Raw genomic sequence first — 13463 nt, 5'->3', positions numbered from 1 at the left:
AACAAACCCACAAAACCTAGAAGGGAAGAGATTTAGGTCCTGTAATTGCCCTAAGCTTTGCTAATTGTGAGACCACCAGCTGTGATAAAGGAAATTGATTTCATCAGTTGTCAGTCATCCTCCTTTTATTAATGATGAGAAGTTTACATCTCCTCCAGGAAGGGCAAAGTCCTGCTCTGCTCCTCTCTGTCATGCTGAAAGCTTTAGCTATAGCAAACCTTTGCATGTTATGCGGGGAGTTTTCTCTCCCCCCTGGTGATTTCTCTTGCTGGGATCATGCTGAGATGAGTCCTTATCCTGACAACATCACTTGGAAGTTTCTTGTTAGGCTTGTTCCTTCATCCCTTCGCTTATTAACTGATATATCTGACTTCTAGGGCAGAATTTGTCTGTGCTTTGGCTAAACTGTTTTCTGTTAAATACATCTAGGCAGCTACATTACCCTGAGAGGGTGTTGCTAAGTATAATGGGTAGTACAGAGATGCAGGACAACGCTGACTGCTTCTAAGGAAAAAAAAGGCATGCTTCTTTCAATTTTACATGAAATTGAACTAAAATTAGCCATATTGCTAGTCAAGTTTTTTGTTTGACAATACAGCAGGGAATGTTCCTTGCTACTTCTCCTTTACTCCGGTGCAAAACTAACTCTTAAAGAAGCTGTTGAAAGATGGAATTTTATCAGAAGGGAACTTGAAATTTTGCTGACTGCATATCCATCAATTCTTCCTTGTTAGGGTTTCAGTTTCAGATAGATGTGTATTGACAAGCCTTGGTACCGCTCTTGGAAAAATGAGAGAGCTCTTAAAAATAATCAAAAAAGAATGAGAAAGAAAACCAGAACAGGCATGTCCTTCTTCTTCATTCTAAGCAAATGGTTCTGGCGACACTTTTCCGGCAACACTGACTGGATCTGTACAGACAAAAAAGCTGTACCAGACTTTCAAACTGTCAGCACTGAACTTTATTCTCAGTAGAAATGGATAATTTTAAAATTTATTGAAGTAACATTGTGGAAAAAAAAAATGTTCTGGGGTCAGATGAGAAGTTTTGCTTAAATGTTGACTTTTGTTTTGCCTCTTTCTGTCTACTGTATTCAGACTTGTCCATCTAAGGTTTAGACACCTGCAGCAGTGCACATGAACCCCACCCCTGCAGTCTGACAGCAGAACTGGTACTGCTGTATACAACGCTGCATTTAATTGGTGTCCCCATGAAGAATCGTGGGGTTATGCATCTTTAGTACTTCAAGCAAAAATACTGTGGACTCTCGCATGGGAGAATGACAGGAGGAGAATGAAAGTATAAAGTGGGGCCTTGGGATCCACACTGACTGTGTCGTATCATTTGTTAATTTTGCACATTAATTAGTCTTATGAATGATGACTTGTGGAATTTACTACCTTGTGAGGTGTTCATCTGTGAAAAGCTTGTCTTCTAATCACAAAGTTCCAGTGTCTTGGAGAATCTCAAGATCTTTTGAAGTTGCATTTGCATCATGGCTGTTCAAGTAAAAATGTAACTTTTATGGAAAAAATATATGAAAGAAATGGATGATAAGCTCCAGAAATGGTTAAAAGAATGGGGAACTAGTGAACTGGGGTAGAAGAGATGAGGGTTAGTAGGTGGAAAGGAAATTTTGCAGAAGGGTAGGAATGCAAGATGGCAGAGAGGAGAAATGGAACGGGAGGAATTAGGAGGCAGGTGTCTGGGTGCAAAACCTCATTGGAGCACAACCTTAAACGAGAGCTGGGCCTGCAGAAAACACCTACACCCTCGATGCATGAAGGAGGTTACGCACAAGCTTGAGTCTTGTGTTTGCTGCAGCAGCAAACATGTGCCTCAAAGGTACCCACCAAAAAAAAAAAGGGAAAGGGGAATTGAGTGCTGCCCTTTATGATGTACAGAAAGGTTCTCCGGAAAGCCCACGTAATGAGTGCTGTGCAGTGCCAGGAAGAGCATTGTGGCAAGAAGAACACCGCTTGTACTTTCTCATCACTCTGTGGCCTTGATACGCTTTATTATTTTAAACACTAAATTGTGTTATTTAAAACCTCTTATAATTACTCAGTTCTCTAGAGGCATACTTACAGCTTTTGCATAACAGTCCTGGGTAGATCCTGAAGCAATTATTGAGGAAATCCTGTGAAATACTATATTGTAGAAGCACTCTATGGGTTAGTTATAGCATAATTACTATGGGAATGTACGTAACTTGCTAGCTTACTGCCTTTTCATACCTGCAGCAGGAAATGGCTGTTCTGAAGGGACAATACAAGGGACAGTACTGCAGTCCCTGTCAGAATTGTCTTGCTCCACAGTCACTACCTGAGCATTGCTCTTGACCTGAGGCAATGTCTAGCAGTGCTGGAATCCAGCTGGGATGCAGACAGTCAGAGGTCAGGGAACAGAAATGTCAGTCGTCACCATTGCTGGATGACTCTTTGGGTTGAATTAATATTTATTAGCTTTTTAGATACAATTGAAACAGCTATAGATTGATTAGATGTGCTAAAAAGTAATAAACCAAAAATTATAAGGCACTTCCAGCCTTTTTTGTCTTCATCTCCACTTTGGGATATGTGGCATAATTTCTTCTCTCTATAAAGTTCTTGTGGGACTTCCCTCTGTACAGTATTTTAGTTTTTCCTTTGTTCTGTTGTAAAAACTTGAAGTGGTGTGAAGCAGTACAGCATGTGAGTGTAGGCAGCTTGCTGCAGCTCTACCTCTCTGGGAATGCCACCTCTTACAGGCGAGAAGCCTGGTGTCCTTTTCAAGAACGTCTGCAAGGGAAAGCAGATATTTTTAGAGGCACCCTCCAGCAGCGACCCGTTTGTTGCCAGTTTATCTCTATGTTTAAACAATAACCAAGCTCTTCCGCTCTCAGTTGGTGATTCACAGTAATTTTGTCCTATACAGGCTCTAGATTAGATGAGGGCAGCTGCGTACATTTGATCAGACTCTGACATTAGCTGAATTCTGACAGGCTGGCACTGTCCTGTTTTAGCACCGTCCTTCACGCATACAAATATTCTGGCATGAGGGTTTCCTAAACTACATGGCTGAGGCTGGCCAGCATGGGAACCCTGCTACTGCAGAGAATGAATAAGTGCCTTGCCCACAAGGTTCAAGCTATTTTGTTTCCCATTTAAGTTGCTGCACTGGAAATGCGATACGTCCAGTTAATCTTCAACGGGCGATCTCAGACGTTATAGATCCACTTATACCTTGTGATGAATTACTTCAGTGTTTGGCAAATATTAAATAACATTTTTTTGTTGACATGGAAGTGTGACCTGCAGGCTGCAGCTGGTCCCAGTGTTTGGTGCTGTTTGTGTCCTGCCGTCTGGCTCTTCCTCCCTCTGTTCTCTCACTATTGAGCCGCAGCTGGTTTACGTCCGTCACGATCAATGGAGGGACATTTCCGAGCTGGTAATTGCTGAGAGGATCCGGTGCTGATGGCTTCTGGAGCTGCCAATCCGGGGAGCAGCTCTTGGCTCCTGCTGCGTACAGTATGTCTGCAGTTTGAGCATTTATCTCACTTTACATACTTGAACTGAAAGAAAGGTTTGTGCAAGCACTTGCTGCTCATTCCCTGGCATGTCTTTCTCCCCCTCGTCCCCTCCCTCCTTCTCTTGCGTGTTATCAGCTATTGCAACAGCACTAATATGTGTCAAATAAGGTGAATGCTGTTGTCTAGTTCTGAAGTAATGCTCCACAGCGACTCCATTCAAAATGTGACTTTGAAATAATCACTGGCTCACAATTCTGGGAACAGAAATACAATTATACTGGCTACATTCTAACTGAGTGTTGTAGGCCCAAACTGTCAAACTTTGGTCTTTAAATGCAGCTGCAGAAAATTTATTTAGGCATTTTCATTGGTGTTTCTAAGCTCAAAAGCTGGTGAAGACTGTCTGTTAAGGAGATGCAGAAGGTGGAACAACAATGAAATCAGTCTGCTGCTGTAGGCGGTTGAATCGCTTCATTTAAGATATCAGATGATAAAAACATTGAGTGGGATCCAGTCTGCAAAATCCTGCTTATGCTGGGACTTAGGTTCCTAAAAGCCACTCAATTTCCAGTCTTGCTTAATCCTGTAGGCAGCTAAATTCACTAAGCCACTAAGCCTCACTACCTAGTTGAAAGCTCCTTTGGTTACTGGTTTTATTCACCTACAAATGCTCAGATTGCTATTGCTAGGAAATGGGTGCCTGTCTGTCATCTAAAGCACTTTGGGATTCAAGCTGAAGAGGACAGGAACTCAAATACTGTCCAAGCCCCTTGGAAAAGAAAATGAAAAATGGGATTTCGTCAAACCAATGATTACTTTCATTTGACATAATGACACTGCCCATGTGTTGCTGATTAGCTGAGTGTCTAGCATGCTGACAGAAGAAGGGAGATGCTGGGTGGTTAGCACACTGACAGAAAAATGACAACAGAACAGAAATGCTATTTAGCATCTCTCTTTCATCCAAAGAGCGTGTGGAGCCCTTAGAGCTTTTAGTGGAGCCTAGCTGGACCTAGCTAACTGCAATGTGCACCCCCTTTCTTTTAGATTATCTGTCGATAAACAAGAAAAACTGCCTTGGGAGCAGGGAGCAGAATAGTAGGTCTCTATCCTTTCCCCTCCAATTTCTCAATTTTTTTATCAAGCTACACAGACATTGTATTGAAGAAACCCCCTAAAATAAAAGTGTTACCCTTTTTCCTTCCCTTCCCTTCCCTTCCCTTCCCTTCCCTTCCCTTCCCTTCCCTTCCCTTCCCTTCCCTTTTTCTCATTCGCAGTCCTGTTCATTCCCTTTGTTTAATCTGTTTTAATTTTAAGTGGTTGCTACTCTCCATCACAAATTTCACGGCCCTGCTCTCCCCTCTGCTGCTCAGTGTGTGCATATTTGTACAGGGAGGAATGCTGTCTTCCTGCTTTGGCATCTTCTTTGTTTAGCTCACCTGTTGGTCAGACTCTTCACATCCGTTTGCTTCTCAGGCTCCATGGAGACTGCATATAAATCCAACATGAGGTGACAAAGAGATCATAAAAAGGTGTGTTTGCTTCAAGACAGATATTCAGAAATATCTGATATGTAGCCACCAGTTAAGTGGAAGTAAACATCCTCCCAACTCTACGGGATAAAGTTCACAATAATCTCTCTTGTTTCTTATCTTGTGCCTTCAATGAGGTGTCACCAAATGGCAAGAACTGTAGCGACCCCCCCCCCTCCTGTTTTTCTCCTCACCGTTTTCATCTTTGGTCTATCGTATCAGATGTGTACTAGGTGTAGAATGGAAAACATCACTCTTTTCTTTACAAAAGACTGTGTTTAAATAACTACTATGCTGATCTGCAGAAGCCTTAGTCTATGTATGCCAATCTCCTCTCTCTGGCTGTGTTCTGGTACACATATGAATAGCGTGGCATGGTATTTGGAGGAAGGAAAATGAGGGTCAGTCTGTTCCCCTTTCTTACACTGCATGCCTGGGTGTGCACAACTCAGCTTTGCAAAGATGAGCCCCGAAGGAAGGAGATCAGTTCAGTGCTGCGTCTGCTCTGGCTGTGGAAATCCATTCCTCATTCAGTTCCTTGTACACAGACAAAAAGAAAAAAGTATTTTGGAATGACTATCTGGCTCAAAACTGCTCAGTTTCTGAAATGTGGCACAACAATATGGAAGGTCATTGGTGATTAATTTGACAACTGACAGAAATACTTCTGTGGGGCAATCAATTTCTAATTATTATTCAATTAAACATATTAACAATCTCTCCTGTTCTTATCCTAAACCAAACAAATCATTCACAAATAAGAGTGTGATGTATTTGTCTGTAGGTTAAAAGAATAAACCCCCTAAATGACAACACATTCACAAACCTGCAATAACGACAAAGGAACCGTAGGAACTGATCCTTCCATTTGCACCAAACAACAGCAGGTGGATTAACCCATGTGAGCTCCTTGGGTGGGGAGGGCAGGGAGCGGGGGGGGAAGCAGCTTATTCATAAAATTGTGCATTTCATTTTTATTTCCTGGGGTAAACAGTGGAACTCTATATCAAACATCAGGTGCCCACCGCATTGCAGCCTTGAGGCCTAAATCCAAATATTTGAATATTGCATGAACATTGGGATGTGAATATGACTGAAGCTTTTTTGACCTTAGTGAATGAATACATAAGGCAAACAGAGAATAGACTGTGCCACTCATCATGCAGGGTTGAATCGCACGAAGATACTCAAAATGATAAACGACACCTTCAGAACTGACTCGAACCACTAATTCTGTAGCAGATAAAGAGGACAAAAGGGAAATCATCACAGATGAATGCAGGATTCAGGTTTGCCAAATTCAATTGACAATCACAGCATTCCTTGGCAATGACTTTATGTGTTAAGGAAATAGTGCATGCACTGCACACTTTGGAGATCAATAGATAGATAGATAGATAGCATAAAAGGGAAAATAATGGCAAAGAGCAGAAGTTCAAAAAAATATCTGTACTGGATAGTACCAAAGGTCTTTTTATCCCAGTTTTCTCTCTCCTGTGAACATATGAATACACTTGCTACACTGGCCTCTCTCTCATAAATCAATAACCACTATTTCTCATGCTGTTGTATCTGGGGTGAGGATGAGGAAGGCTAAGGTCCTTCAGGACTCCATTAGCTCCTCTGCCAGCCCCTGCCACATGTCACCCAGTCCTTGGAGGCTGTGTGACCCTACAGCTCCCCTCTCCCCGGGAAATACTGTGGCATAGATCAGCTACCTGCCACTGATTTTCCCACCACGCCTCAAGGCATGATTTTGGGGCAGATCCTGATACAGTGAGGGTGGTGTGCCCCTGTCACTTGACACAGATGGTGGTCCATCCACTCCTCCAGTTCCCATCACTCCATCATCTTGTTCAGAAGTTAAAGGTGCAGTAAATTAGTTTCTCAGAGAGTTATCAAGATTTTCTTGACAGAGACTTCTCAAAGCTGGGTGACCACATGCTGGGAAGAAAATTGGATTATGTTCTCTTCAACTTCCATCTTTCTCAAGTCAGGAAATACACCTCTTCTAAAAGAAACAGGGCTAAAACATAAGGTTCTTGGTCAAATTCCATAGGTTTCTGCAAAGAGGTTTTATGTTTTGTTTGACTTGTTCATGCATTTGCAGCTATGCCCCAAGTACAAAGTGGCTGCTTCCCTCATGCTCCTGTTGTATAAGAAACTGAGCTGTTGCTGAAGGTGGTTTCGGAGCCTGTACTAAGAACGGCTTGTCTTATATACATAAGTTTTAGCATTAATTCATATTAATGGTTTTGCAACTTCTTTATTGTTCAGTGTCACCAACAATGTTTCATGCATAAAATTTGATTTTAAAATACAGTGTGTACTATATACTTCACTGTTCTTTATCATAATGGTTTACCTTCCTCCTATGCTGTATGGCTTCTTTTCTTACTTAATATATGTCAGAAAAAGCTGAAAAAGTAGTTTCTAGCCTACCAAAGCAGTAGTTTGAACCCCTACCCCACTTTTACGTGCTTTGACTCACATGTCTGAAGTGTGAGCAGAGAAATAGAAAACACTACCTGGGAGGTACATTTGGGTTGCAAAATTCTTTAAAACTCAACCAGTGAGAAAAGGCTGATCCTCTGATCACTGCGTTCACCTGGTACTCTTGGACTGCACCACATTTTGATGCACTATCTGAAAATGAATTAAATTGAGAAAGACAAACCCACATTTCAAATGTTTTTATTGTTTAATACAAAGAACCAGAACTGAGCCTCCAGAATTCCCAGTTCAACGTATTTACTGTTCATGCAAGGCTGTATTCTGATCTTATTATTCATACCAAGCAGTGAAATCTCTGACTTTTCCCTTTGCCTTTTTTCACTTTGGTTAGTAGGTGCAAAACATAGTTTCCTGATCAGAGGTTTGAGAAATAAGTTTTTTACATTAAAAATATATTACAGATGGTCACGGGGTTTTTTTTTACTCAACTTTCCTTTTCCATTTTCTTTCATTTTCTTCCTTTTTTTCCCCACAAAATAGCCTCACAAATGTAATTCTCAAAACCAGAAGCTATTATTCCTTACAGTTAGAAAACTTTGCTGGAAAAAGAACATAATGTGTCATAAACTAAATTTTTAATTTCTTATGCCCTGAAATATAGCATCTCACCTGCTTGACTAAAATAAATCATTAACACCAAAAGTTCATAAATAACTTGAATAACATCCTTTCTGAGAGTATTTTTGATATAGGCCAGTCAGGCTGAATTCGAAACATACTTACAGCTCTAAAAATATACATACTTATGGTTTCTCCTGTTACAGATTGGTTATTACACTTGATACTAAAGCCTACACACTAGCAGCTTCAACATGGAATTTTCTAACAACACATTTGGTTTTTTTAGCTCAGATTTAGACACAATAACACTGGTTAATAACTGCCTAGTTGTGCTTGCTCTCTAAAATACATAGAGCATTTGCTGTCCTGTGCTATGATAACTGAAAAAATAAATAGCAGTAACATTGATTAACTCTGATGGTGACGGGGTTAGACTGTGCAATTCAGTGAACCCTTATGAATATGCTTCTCAATATTTTGGAGGCTTATATCCATTTTCTTCTTTGCTACTAAGGTCTGTTTCATCCAACCTAATTGCGTACCTGTTTCCAGAAAAATTCCTTCAGAATTATAAGAGCTGTAATTTCCATTATCTCATTTTGAAAAGAAAAATCAAACAAAAATAGGTGTGCAAGTTTATCTTGACTTTTTTTCCCCAGCTTCTTTGAAATACCAGAATAATTTTCTGCTTGCAAACAGCATGGATGAATACAGTCAAAGCCTACCTCTCTACTTAAAAATGTTTTCAACTTGCTCAATGTAATAGCTTCACAGTGTGAGTCCTTGACTGGCAAAATATCAAGTATTACCTAGTATTTTCACTAGGATTTTTCTGTTTCTCTCTAAAAGCACTGAAAACTTTGTGATCAGGAAAATACAGAAAATGAAAGATGCTTGTGGATCTTTGGTCACAGGAAGAAACCTGGGAACTTCCAATTCAGCTCCCATTAAAAAAATTCAGTGAGTATGAAAGCTTTAACTGGGTATTAGTCAAAGGATAGACTGTGTTTAAATGGTACAGTGTACAGCCATATCAATAAAATTCAGAGTCACTAGCTGGAGAATAATGGACAATTTAAGCTCTTTGAAAGTGAACTGGTCACTCCTGAGTGAAAATGGTTTGCAAGCTGTTCCACCAGCAGTGGAAATGATGAATCTACTGTGTTATAAATGTGCTTCCTACATTCCTGCTCCCTCACAGTTGTTATACCTGGTGAAACACAGAAATAACAATAACCAGCAATTATCACTGAGAGTTCAACAAACTTATAAGTGACCTGGGTTCCCTTTCCGCATCGCCTCTGGAACAAGAGGCAGCCTGTGGTGTGTCTGCTTTTGGATGTCGCACACATTTGTTGGCTGGATAGGAAGCACAAATCAAATAGCCAGGTTAACAGAGGATGTCCACCATCCTTTATCGGGAAATCCAGATGGAAGATGAGTGGATAAATGTAGTAAAAGGGAGGACTTACAGGCTGACTTGCTCATGGACACTTGATTTCTGAATGTAGAGGGGTCAGCGAACACTTCTGCAGCACACATCTCATTGTCTAGCATGGCTTTATCCTCATATCACCCTCGTGGTAGAAAGAAAAGTAGCAGCCACAATCACAAGGAAGGTTACCTCTCTCACAACCAGGTTCTGCAAGGGAAACCTACCCAAGCAGTGATGAAGCTACTGTGATCTCCAGCAGGTCCCATGGCATGACCAAGAAACATTATGGCAAATATCCATCCGCCATTTAGATGTGGCCTGATGTGCTGCATGCTGTAGCATGGTATTCCCATCAGTCCTAATCTTTTCTAGGCAGTTGTAATTGCATTAGTTCAAGTTATGTCATGTCTGAGGGCACAGTTGTCTGAACTTGAAGCTGCTGCCTTTAGGCACCTTACTGGGCAATTAGCTCACTGACATTCATGTCCCTCTCTGGAATACGGAGAAAGGCTATTTGTAAAATGGGTTCACCTACATTGCTAAGAAAAAGAAGGCTAGCTCAAGCACTGAAGCCCCTATTGAACCCCTGATTGTCCACACAGTTTATTTAACTGCTTGCTCACTCCCTGTCTGGTTTTGTGTCATTTCAAAGTGTCACAGAATCACAGAGTGGTTTAGGTTGGAAGGGAGCTCTTGAGATCATCTAGACATCCCCCACCTGCTCATGTAGGGTCACCTAAAGCAGGATGTCCAGGACAATTTCCAGTCAGGTTTTGAATACCTCCAAGGAAACTCCACAACCTCTCTGAACCATCTGTTCCAGTGCTTGACCAGTTTCAGAGTAAAAAAAAGATTTTCTTGCTTTCAGATGGAATTTCAGGTGTTTTAACTTGTGTGCATTGCCACTTGTCCTATCACTGGCCACTACTGAGAAGACTCTGGCTGCTTCTTCTTCATCAATATATCAATGTATTTTTTTATCACATTGATAAGATCCCCCCGCCCCGAACTTTCTCTTCCCCAGACTGAACAGTCCCAGCTCTCTCCGACAGTATTTATATGAAAGCTGCTTCTATCCCTTAATCATCTTCATGGCCCTTTGCTGGACTAGCTCAAGCATGTCCATACCTTTCTTGCACTGGGGAGCCCAGAACTGGACACAGTGCTGCAGATGCAACCTTACCAGTGCTGAGCAGGGAGGAAGGATTACCTCCCTTGACCTGCTGGCAATGCTCTTTCTAATGCAGCCCAGGAAGATGTCTGTCTCCTTTGCTGAAAGAACACATTGCTGGCTCATGGTCAATTTCATGTCCATGAGGACCCTGGTGTTCTCAGTAAAGCTGCTTTCCAGCCAGTTGGTCTTCAGTGTGTACCGTTGCCTGGTGTTATTCCTCTCCAGATGTAGGACTTTGCATTTCCCTTTATTGAACTTCATGAGATTATTTTCTGAGCAGTTCTTCAGCCTGTCAAGATCCCTCTGAATGGCAGCATACCCATCTGGTGTGTCAGTCACTCACCCCATTTATTTTTTTTTTATCTGTGAACTCTCTGAGTGTGCACTCTGTCCCAGTAACAGGTCATTAATGAAGAGATTGAACAGTATTGGCCCCAGTATTGACAGCAGGTCAAGCATGAGAATGTCATGGGAGACAGTGTAAAAGCCTTACTGAAGTTGAGGTAATGATGTGGTGGGTTGACCCTGGCTAGATGCCAGGTGCCCACCAAAGCCGCTCGATCACTACCCTCCTCAGCTGGACAGGGGAGAGAAAATATAACAAAAGGCTCATGAGTCGGTATAAGGACAGGGGGAGATCACTCACCAGTTACTGTCACAGCAAAACAGACTCAACTCAGGGAAATCAGTTTAATTTATTACCAATCAAATCTCTAGGTAGTGAGAAATAAAAACTAAATCTTAAAACACCCCCCCCCCCCCCTTCTTCCCAGGCTCAACTTTACTCCCGAATTCTCTATCTCCTCCCCCCGGCGGCACAGGGGGACGGGGAATGGGGGTTGGGGTCAGTCCGTCATACCTTGTCTCTGCCGCTCCTTCCTCCTCAGGGGGAGGAGGACTCCGCACTCCTCCCCTGCTCCGCCGGGGGGTCCCTCCCGCGGGAGACAGTCCTCCACGAACTGCTCCAACGTGACTCCTTCCCACGGGCTGCAGTTGTTCACAAACTGCTCCAGCGTGGGTCCCTTCTATGGGCTGCAGTCCTTCAGGCACGGACTGCTCCAGCGTGGGTCCCCCACAGGTTCACAAGTCCTGCCAGCAAACCTGCTCCAGCGTGGGCTCCTCTCTCTACAAGGCCACAGGTCCTGCCAGGACCCTACTCTAGCATGGGCTTCCCACGGGGTCACAGCCTCCTTCAGGCACCCACCTGCTCCGGCATGGGGTCCTCCCCGAGCTGCAGGTGGATATCCCTGAGCTGCAGGTGGATATCTGCTCCACCGTGGACCTCCATGGACTGCAGGGGGACAGGTGAACAACATCCACTGCTAGTTCTACCAAAGAAGTCAATCCTCTTATGTAGTTTGGGTGATAGGTCACTCCAGAGCTTGTTTCTGAAAGTTGTTACCAATAAAGGCTGTACAATGTCTGGCACCCTCTGCTCTCTGCTGACGTCCCATGTTATTCCACCTGGTTTTGTACACAAAGAAACAACCACATCCCGGGCCATGCACCACATACCCTTGAATTCATCATGTAAAAACCCCACTTTCGACAGGGCTGCCTCTGTTTTTACTGGAGGTTAGGAAAAGATTTTCTTTCTTGTGGTTTTCTCATTATCTGATTGATAGGTGCATGCTCTGACTGCAAAATCTGTTCTAGTGCAGTTTTGTTCAGTAACCTATATTGTGCCATTAACATTTTTAAGGTACTCGACTTCTAAATCATACATGCATAACTGAAAAAAAAAAATATTCCTGTGTGTATTCTTGGGGATTTTTTATGGGTCTGTTTTGACTTCCATGGCAGTTTCAGCTACCTGTGGCCTTATAAGGTAGTCATGTACATTTTTATAACGTAAGACCATAAACAAATTTGTTTTTTTGAGTGCTTAGTTTTTGGTAGGACATGCACAAACCACTGATTTGCACTTTTGCCTGTCCTGAGAACTATACTAATCACTCCCTGTGGAGGCATCTGTGGACAAGTAAGGATTGAGGCTCCTGCACTAAATTTTGTTCCTTTTCAATAATCTTTTTGTTTTATCTCATTCCCAGTTTTGCATTGTAATGGTCACACTCTTGTATCTGTTCCTTCTCTGTTCAGTCAAGCAGGCCGTGATGGTCCTGACCTTACTGCAGTCCATTTTCTTTCACCAAAATGTTATTCTTATTTGATGGAATTTCTATTTTGTTTATTATGAAATGTTAGTTTTGTTTAAAGGAATATCTCTGTCTCCTTCCAAAACTGCTCAGAATCACTGGTTATGGTCCTCAATTATTTTTCCTTAGGGAAAACATGCTGTTTACATAGACCTTAGTAGTGCTCTTACCATCAAAAGTTTTACTTTATTTTCACTGAAAAAAACTTGTTACCATATACAGGCCAGATGATGGCTTATTTTTCCAAAAGACAATATTTAATATAGACAAACATGCTGTTAGGTCTCCAAGGGTAGGAAAATATTTGATGTTAATGATATGTCTCAAAAAATTTACTTTGCAGAGACCATATTTTCTACATTTATTGATAATTCTGTGTGTATAAAAGTGATTATGTCTATCTTTTCTCCCTACAGTGGCTCTTTTTTTGTCTTTATTTACTGTCTGATTTGTAGAGAAATTAATCTTCCTCTGAGTCTGCACAAAGGGAACTTCACAATGCCTAGTCTAAAACCTCAGGTTTGATCATATGCTGTTGGGATTTTACTTTATTTTTAACATGGAACAGGTGAGAGCTTCC

This window comes from Harpia harpyja, chromosome 4 (genome assembly GCF_026419915.1).
Source record: "Harpia harpyja isolate bHarHar1 chromosome 4, bHarHar1 primary haplotype, whole genome shotgun sequence".
NCBI lineage: Eukaryota > Metazoa > Chordata > Aves > Accipitriformes > Accipitridae > Harpia > Harpia harpyja.
The sequence above is the reverse complement of the archived record's forward strand: the minus strand, read 5'-3'. Positions refer to the sequence as shown.